The 7,666-nt window shown below is 37.7% G+C and overlaps 1 protein-coding gene across 1 annotated transcript in view; it reads right to left on the reverse strand.

The window, feature by feature from the left end:
• LOC107740247 (coiled-coil domain-containing protein 136-like) overlaps window positions 1–7,355 on the reverse strand; it is a 19,792-nt gene extending 12,437 nt beyond the window's left edge. Inside the window, exons 1-2 of the mRNA XM_016552607.1 lie at window positions 7,277–7,355; window positions 3,376–3,546 (exon numbers count right to left, since the gene is read on the reverse strand). The gene's annotated coding sequence lies outside the window, so the exon portion shown is untranslated. The remainder of the gene's footprint in view (window positions 1–3,375; window positions 3,547–7,276) is intronic.
• Window positions 7,356–7,666: the final 311 nt, after the last annotated feature.

A 7,666-nucleotide genomic window follows, 5' to 3' on the forward strand; every position in this document is an offset into this window, starting at 1 on the left:
ATACTGTCGTCAAAGACGCCATTTGAAGCTAAACGCAGACGTTTAAATGGACATACTATGGATGAAAACTGTTACGATTACTCTACTTTTAAAGCATAAATTCGATTTATGCTTTAAAAGTGTCGAATGTTTGATTTAAAAGGGAAGCAATTTTGCAAAGCAAAGCTATTTTCTCTGCCTGTGTGAAATTGGCTTAAATTTATGAGAGAGCAGATCTATCTTTTTACTCCGCTCCAGACCTTAGTATTACTTTAGCAAAACAGGCGCGTGTGAGTACATGCCTGGTTATGGTTTGGGGACAAAACGGTCTACAAAAGGTAGCTAAATCTGACAAAGCCTCCTCAACTGGAAAATCATGAAGTTTCATGAACTCAAGCAAATGCTTTTTTAAGTCTAAAAATCTGGAAAAAAAATGTGTGTCTAATGTTGATGTTTTGTGTTTGTGAAGTGGTGTAGGCGTCCATGAATAATCCATGGCACCCCTCCATGATTCTTTGAAGCAGCTCCTCGTGTTCACAGTAACCCACAGCAGCACATCAATAACCCTTTGAGCACCAAAGCAGAGAACAAGAGCAAGATGAAAGCAGACACAACTCATTTAGATTAACAAACTAAAAAAGGAGAGGATGCACATATTTTGTTTCCTTAAACACACACATACATACATACATATATATATATATATATATATATATATATATATACAGTGGGTACGGAAAGTATTCAGACCCCCTTAAATTTTTCACTCTTTGTTATATTGCAGCCATTTGCTAACCAACGTTTGCCATCCAACCTGACAGAACTGGAGAGGATGTGCAAGGAGGAATGGCAGAGGATCCCCAATTCCAGGTGTGAAAAACTTGTTGCATCTTTCCCAAAAAGACTCATGGCTGTATTAGATCAAAAGGGTGGTTCTACTAAATACTGAGCAAAGGGTCTGAATACTTAGGACTATGTGATATTTCAGTTTTTCTTTTTTTTTAATAAATCTGCAAAAATGTCAACAATTCTGTGTTTTTCTGTCAATATGGGGTGCTGTGTGTACATTAATGAGGAAAAAAAATTAACTTAAATGATTTTAGCAAATGGCTGCAATATAACAAAGAGTGAAAAATTTAAGGGGGTCTGAATACTTTCCGTACCCACTGTATGTATGTGTGTATATATACACAGAGACAGGTGCAAAATCTATACTGACAATTTTACCAAACCACAAGCAGAGATATTTTAAGATTCAAGTGTATCTGGCTCAAATATTGCATTAAACCTAAACCTATTTGGCTTGCTTTCAACAAAGAAGGGTCTCAAAGAGGAGACACAGCTTAGTGGAAGAATACAGCTGTAGTACAAGTTTTCTTCAGAAGAGTGAGGATTGAAGAAGTGAGGGTCACTGGGGCAGACTGGGAAAACTGTAAGTAAGCAGAGGATTATATAGTCTGGGTCAGTAGTTCTAAAGTATAAACTGCACAGTGTTAAGGAAAGTTACTTTTAAAAGGGTAACACTTTATTTCGATAGTCCACTTTAGACATTCTACTAACAGTAAGTAACTTTGCAACTAAATGTCAACTAGCAGTCATTAGAGTATTAGTAGACTGTCTGCTTAATATCTTCTAACATTTTATTTTGATGGGTCAACAACATACAACATACTGACTATCAAAAACTTTGCAAGTATATGTCAACTTATTCTACTAACCCTAAACCTACCCTAACAGTCTACTCTGAGAGTTAGTAGACATGTAGTTGCAAATTAATTAGAATTAGTTGACATGTAGTTGACATGTAGTTACAAAGTTACTTATAGTTAATAGAATGTCTAAAGTGGACTATCAAAATAAAGTGTAACCAAAGTAATGCATTATTGCATTGCGTTACTCCCTAAAAATGTAACTAATTGCGCTGCTTAGTTATTTTTTATGGAAAGTAATGCGTTGTTACTTTTGCGCTACTTTTTCCTCATCTGGGCTGGGCTTGCTTTTTTGTTTTTAATGTAAAAAAATTTTTTTTTATTTTTGGCAAATGTAAAAGCACTTTCTCACCAAAAGTGAAATGAATACGCCTCAGGCTGAATCAAATGTAAATTCACGTCTATACATTAGAGGGCGCAGCTCAAACAAACCTTTCAGCTGTGCTGCTGTTCTGGATTGCAATATTTACTTATTTATGTATTTATTTTTGTTTATTGGTATGGTTGAATTGGATCATCAAAGGTTAGCAGCAAAGGCACTGGTTAATAAAATGGGATTAAATACATGAAGGATTTTTGTGTTAAAGTTTAATTATTGCAGGTTTGCTTCAAATTCTGAGTTTGCATTTCACTGTTTGTATTCACTTTGAGGAATACTGAATCTGTTTTTGTGCAAGTGAGATGATAAATGCATGTTCATATTTAGTCTAGAACTACAGTAGCATCATGTTCACACAGCGCACACAACGCCTCTGCACTCACTCCTGATTTCTCTCAATACTGGGACAAAAACAAAATTTGAAAAAGTAACTCATGCATTACTTTATAGTTACTTGAAAAAAGTGATCTGATTACGTTACTTTGTTTTTCTTGTAATGCGTTACCCAACACTGCTTCTTAATCAATCACCATTAAAATCAGATACTTTTAAAGGGGTCATATGATGCTGCTAAAAAGAACATTATTTTGTGTATTTGGTGTAATGAAATGTGTTTATGCGGTTTAAAGTTAAAAAAACACATTATTTTCCACATACTGTACATTATTGTTTCTCCTGTATGCCCCGCCTTCTGAAACGCGTCGATTTTTACAAAACTAATCGGTCTGAAAAGCGAGGTGTGCTCTGATTAGCCAGCTATCCAGTGCGTTGTGATTAGCCGAATACCTCAAGCGTGAGATAGATATGTGGGGGCGTGTTCGAACGAGCCGTTTTAGGGGGGTGTGGCTGACTCTTAACTTTTATAAAGAATATCTCTTTGGATTTGAGACTTTAGTCTTTGCAACTTTACAGATCTTCTTTATGCACCAAGAGCTTGTAACACTCCAAAGAGAAAGGAAAAAATGAAATTGCATCATATGACGCCTTTAAGACTTTTACTCAAGTGATATCAGAATTGGTGACTTGTAACTTGTAATGGAGTCGTTTTCACTGTAAGGTATTTCTACTTTTACAGTACTTAAGTATAGTTTTCAGTTACTCTTTACACATCTGGGAACAGATAACAGACAATATAAGGGGCTGAGATGTACCAGTGGTATATTGTCATTTGCTGTCACTGCCCACTTACCCAACAGGTATGTCTTAGCTCCGGGACAGCCCACTTAATGGCCAGTGCATCTTTCTTTTGTTACTGCATTGCTGCAGGGGACAGTTTATGGCTTATGAAAATCACAGGATGCTCCTTACCTCGTATTGTCTGTGAAAGGACAGCCCCGAGTCCAGTTTGTGATGTGTCTGTCTGAAGGATGAAGGGTCTGTTGAAATTACGAGGCATGTAGGCCCGTCTCTGTTTCAGAAGCCCAGTCAACACCACTCTCTCGTCCTGTTGCTTCTTTTTCACGTCCGTTAGGAGGCAAGCTATTGAGGAGAAGTTAAGAATGAAATAATCAGTAGAATCTGGCCTAACCTTGCCTATACGTTTGGTAAAGCTGCAACATTCATCAGTCTTTTGCAGGTGCAAGATGCCCCATATTGGCCAAAGGGAAGCACTCAGGAGTCACTGAATATGTTGTCTAATTCTTTGTGCACAGGGGATTGTATAGCTTTTGAAATAGATTTTGTTCAACTTCCTAAAGTCATTATAAAACCGTAAGGTATGCTCCAACTTAGTGATCATCACAATATGGATAGACCAGTGGCTCAAGGACTCTTCTATAACCTGAGCTCCAGCATCTTTTGGACGGCCTCAGTGGCCAGCTGTCCTCTGGCTCTAGGTGAGCTATGTATCATGCTGTATGATATTAGTTCTTCTGGGAAGAGGTAGAAATACATCCGAAAAGAAATGCGCCAGGAGCTCTTTCAACTGCTCTTTCTTAGTCAACATAAGCAGATTTCCTAGTAATGGCTCTGCCAGGGTCTCCGCTGCAAGGCTTGCTAACTGTAGGTTTAGTTACAGCCACCTCTTCATGAGCTTTATATGATATAGCAGCAACTCTCTTGCTTTCCCCTGAACAACTGCTCAAATTGTGTAAATTCAGTTCTGGCCTGTGTTATGACCCACACAAAGATCCACAGTACACTTCTAGTTAATTTTTTTGCCTTAGTTTTATCAATTTAAATTCTCTGATTCATTTCAATACATTTGTTTGTGGAAATTAACACTTTGCCTGCCTTGTTATGTTGCAGTGTACGAACAAGTTCCTTGGTTTGGTTCCTTGCCGCTGTCGCCTTTGGCTTGCTTAGTTGGGACGCTTGACTGATTGCACAGACACTGTTGGAAGAGACATCACTGAATCATCAATGAACTGACTTTAGCTGGAAAAATGACTCTTTGTTATTGTCCTCTTGCATTATTGACAAACTATTTTCCTGTTTGACACTGTAACAATCAGTTACAGAATCAGTACTGAATAAAACGCTATATAAATAAAGGTGACTTGACTAAGAACTAATTTTACTATAAAAAATACACAACTCAGAACTCACACATTCCACCTCATAGCTGAAAAAGAAAGCAAGTTGCCTAAACAACTAATTTTCTTTCTTTCTCCACAGCTTGACATCACACTGTGGTAGACATTTGCATCTGACCGCCTCCACAACAACCTCCACACTAACTTTACCGTATCACTTTCATAGCCCGCAGAATGTGAGCATTACATGAGAATCGCTCCCCTGTGAGTCTCACCAGGTCATGCTTCTATGTCTGTTTCACCAGGCTCTGCTCTCCATGTCTGTCTCATCTGGCTATGCTCCATGCCCTGTCACCTCATAATGGCCCTGTTCTGCTTCACACGACTCTTGGTGCTCTTCCACAGCCTTGCAATTATTCTATGGTCTGTGCCTGCCACTGCTCCAAGGCCCAGATCCCGGTCAGCTACTGCACCATGGCCAATGTCTGGGTCCACGACTGCACCTCCAATTCAGGACTGGGTCCACCATAATTCCAAGGCCTAGGTCCAGAGCAAGGTCTGACAGATCGAGATCCACCACTGCTCCGATGCCCAGGTTGGTCTGCCACTGCTATAGCAGGTCTGGATCCAATGTAAGCCACTGCACAACCAACTCCCAGAGTCATCTGCCCTGAGTCCTAGATCAACTCTTTATCTCATTACTCGTTATAGATATGTTATAGACAGATAGATATCAGTAAAAAAAAAAATGTCAAAGTTTCTTAGGTTGCATTTATTTGATCAGAAATACAGAAAAAAAACATATTGTGAAAAAGTATTATAATTTATTTCTCTGATCAAATCTGAGTCTTCAGTGCCACATGATCATTCAGAAATCATTCTAATATGCTGATTTATTATCAATGTTGGAAACAGTTGTGCTGGTTAATTTTTTATTTTTACCATTTTTTTTTTTGAACCTGTGACACTTTTTATTAATTTAACACATCCTTGCTGAATAAAAGTATTAATTTCTTCCAAAAAAAATTTTTTTTTTAATTACTGACCCCAATTTTTTTTACTTTTGAATTGTAGTGTATATTGTTACAACTCCACATTAGATGTTGGTGAGATTTGTTGTCAAAAACTTTTGTTTTATTATGGTTATTACACGAAGGTGTGTAAGCAATTTTAGGTTTCCATACATTTCTTTTGTAAATATTGCAATAGTGCAGTGAGTTTTTGTATGAACTAAGAGTCCCATGACAGTAGGTATGGCCCACATAGAGATCTGATCTCACCATCATTAAAGTCAGTCTGGGATCACAGAAAGAGACAGAAGTAACTGAGACTGCCTATGAACTGGAAGAATTGTGGCAACTTATCCATCTTGGAACAACTGAACAGCATCTCACACTTTAGTGCTGTTGTACAGAATATCAGCCCAGCTATAACAGCTGTAGTGTAACTAAGCTACTGATATTCGGTACAACAGCACTCGTTTGATGTCACTTAAATGTATGCGCGCTTGTGCGAAAGGCATCTTTGCTCTTGTGCGTTATTGCGGTTTGGTGTTAATGTGTGTGTGTGTGTGTGTGGGGGGGTTGTCTGAAGATTCTCAGTAGTGACAGGTTGCCTACTGTCACTGTTTTCTATTTTCTGCTTCCACTCCCCTGCTGTGAGCATCTTTCATCTATTCTGACACCCCTGTGTTTTCATTTTTTTGTCTTTGTGATTTGACTATTTTTTGACGCTTCTTTGCACGCACCTGTCTGTCTGCTGACGTTGAACTCTGTTTCTGTCTCAATGTGTCATAAGCATCATTGGTTATTGAAGTGGGTGCTGCGAATTGGCAGGTTCAACAATGTGCTGTGTGGGCGAAAGAGAGAACGCTTTGAAAATGGAGTGAAGGGGTGAAATGAGACAGTGTGGAGGAGGATCAAAGAAAACACATTAATTAATAGAAAAGAGAATATATGCAGCAACTGTTTCAAAGACCCCTAATCACAAACAGGGTTTATTTGTGAAGCCCTCTGTATGTTCACCAAAGATTCTGCTCTGTTACAAATCAACACATTAATGGTGAACTATATGAATATGCCTCATTATTAGTTTAATAGTTGAATACACTTTTAATTTTTGACTTTGTCATGTGCTCTTACAATGCTCTTTTTGTTGCATTACTTCACTTAATAGATTAGGTCTGTTGTGAATATTGATGTCCAAACCTTGCTAGCATCCAGTATGAGTACATTTTCATTTTGTGTACTTTCATCACACCATCAAATTGACACCTCACTCCTTCGAACTTCCTGTCCATCTGAGCTCCAGAACCAGCAAATACATTCGGTTGGCAAAATCTCAACAATAATGTACAGAGATGAGAACTGGTACTAGCAAAAACAACACAACATTTATATTTTTGCCTTATTTTCCAGTAAAAAAAAAAATGTAATTAATTAATTAATTAATTAATTAAAAAAGGTTGCATGTGTTTAAGCAAAATTGTTTACTTTCGCTGTGTTTTTGGTAATCACCTTTAATGTAGGCAATTATGGCTAATATGGCAAGCAGATTTGTTAAAATGCAAGTGGACTCCTTTTAATAGATTTGTATAATTGCTAATGAAAAGAATTTGACTACTAATCAACACAACACAGAATGCAGACTGAAAAAAGCCAGTATCCACACAGTAAAACATTCAACAGGAGCTAAAATATAATCTTAATCAACACAGAGGAAGATATTTTTATTACCTGCTGACATGAAGACTGCATGTCCATGATAACCACAGCAGACGAGAGCACAGAGAGTGAGGAGAGAAACATTCACTCACTCACTCACTCCTGCCTCGCTCTCTCTCTCTCTCTCTCTCTCGCTCACTAACCAACATATTATGTAAGGGATAATGTAGAATCCGCCAGTTATAACCACACAAAATAAACCCGACAGGGTGATCAGGTCATTTATTACGCAGCTACTCATCATATAAATTAATAAATGGACATGAAATATTGAAGTTTGATTTACTTATCATGTGAGATGAAAGAGATTGTGGCATGATGCAAGAGATATGAAACCATAGAAATCATTTGCCTGTGTCAACAGTCAATTAGGTTTTAGTGTTTATTAAAAATATTTGTCCA

Source organism: Sinocyclocheilus rhinocerous, unplaced genomic scaffold (assembly GCF_001515625.1).
Source record: "Sinocyclocheilus rhinocerous isolate Xijiao unplaced genomic scaffold, SAMN03320098_v1.1 scaffold1366, whole genome shotgun sequence".
Lineage (NCBI taxonomy): Eukaryota > Metazoa > Chordata > Actinopteri > Cypriniformes > Cyprinidae > Sinocyclocheilus > Sinocyclocheilus rhinocerous.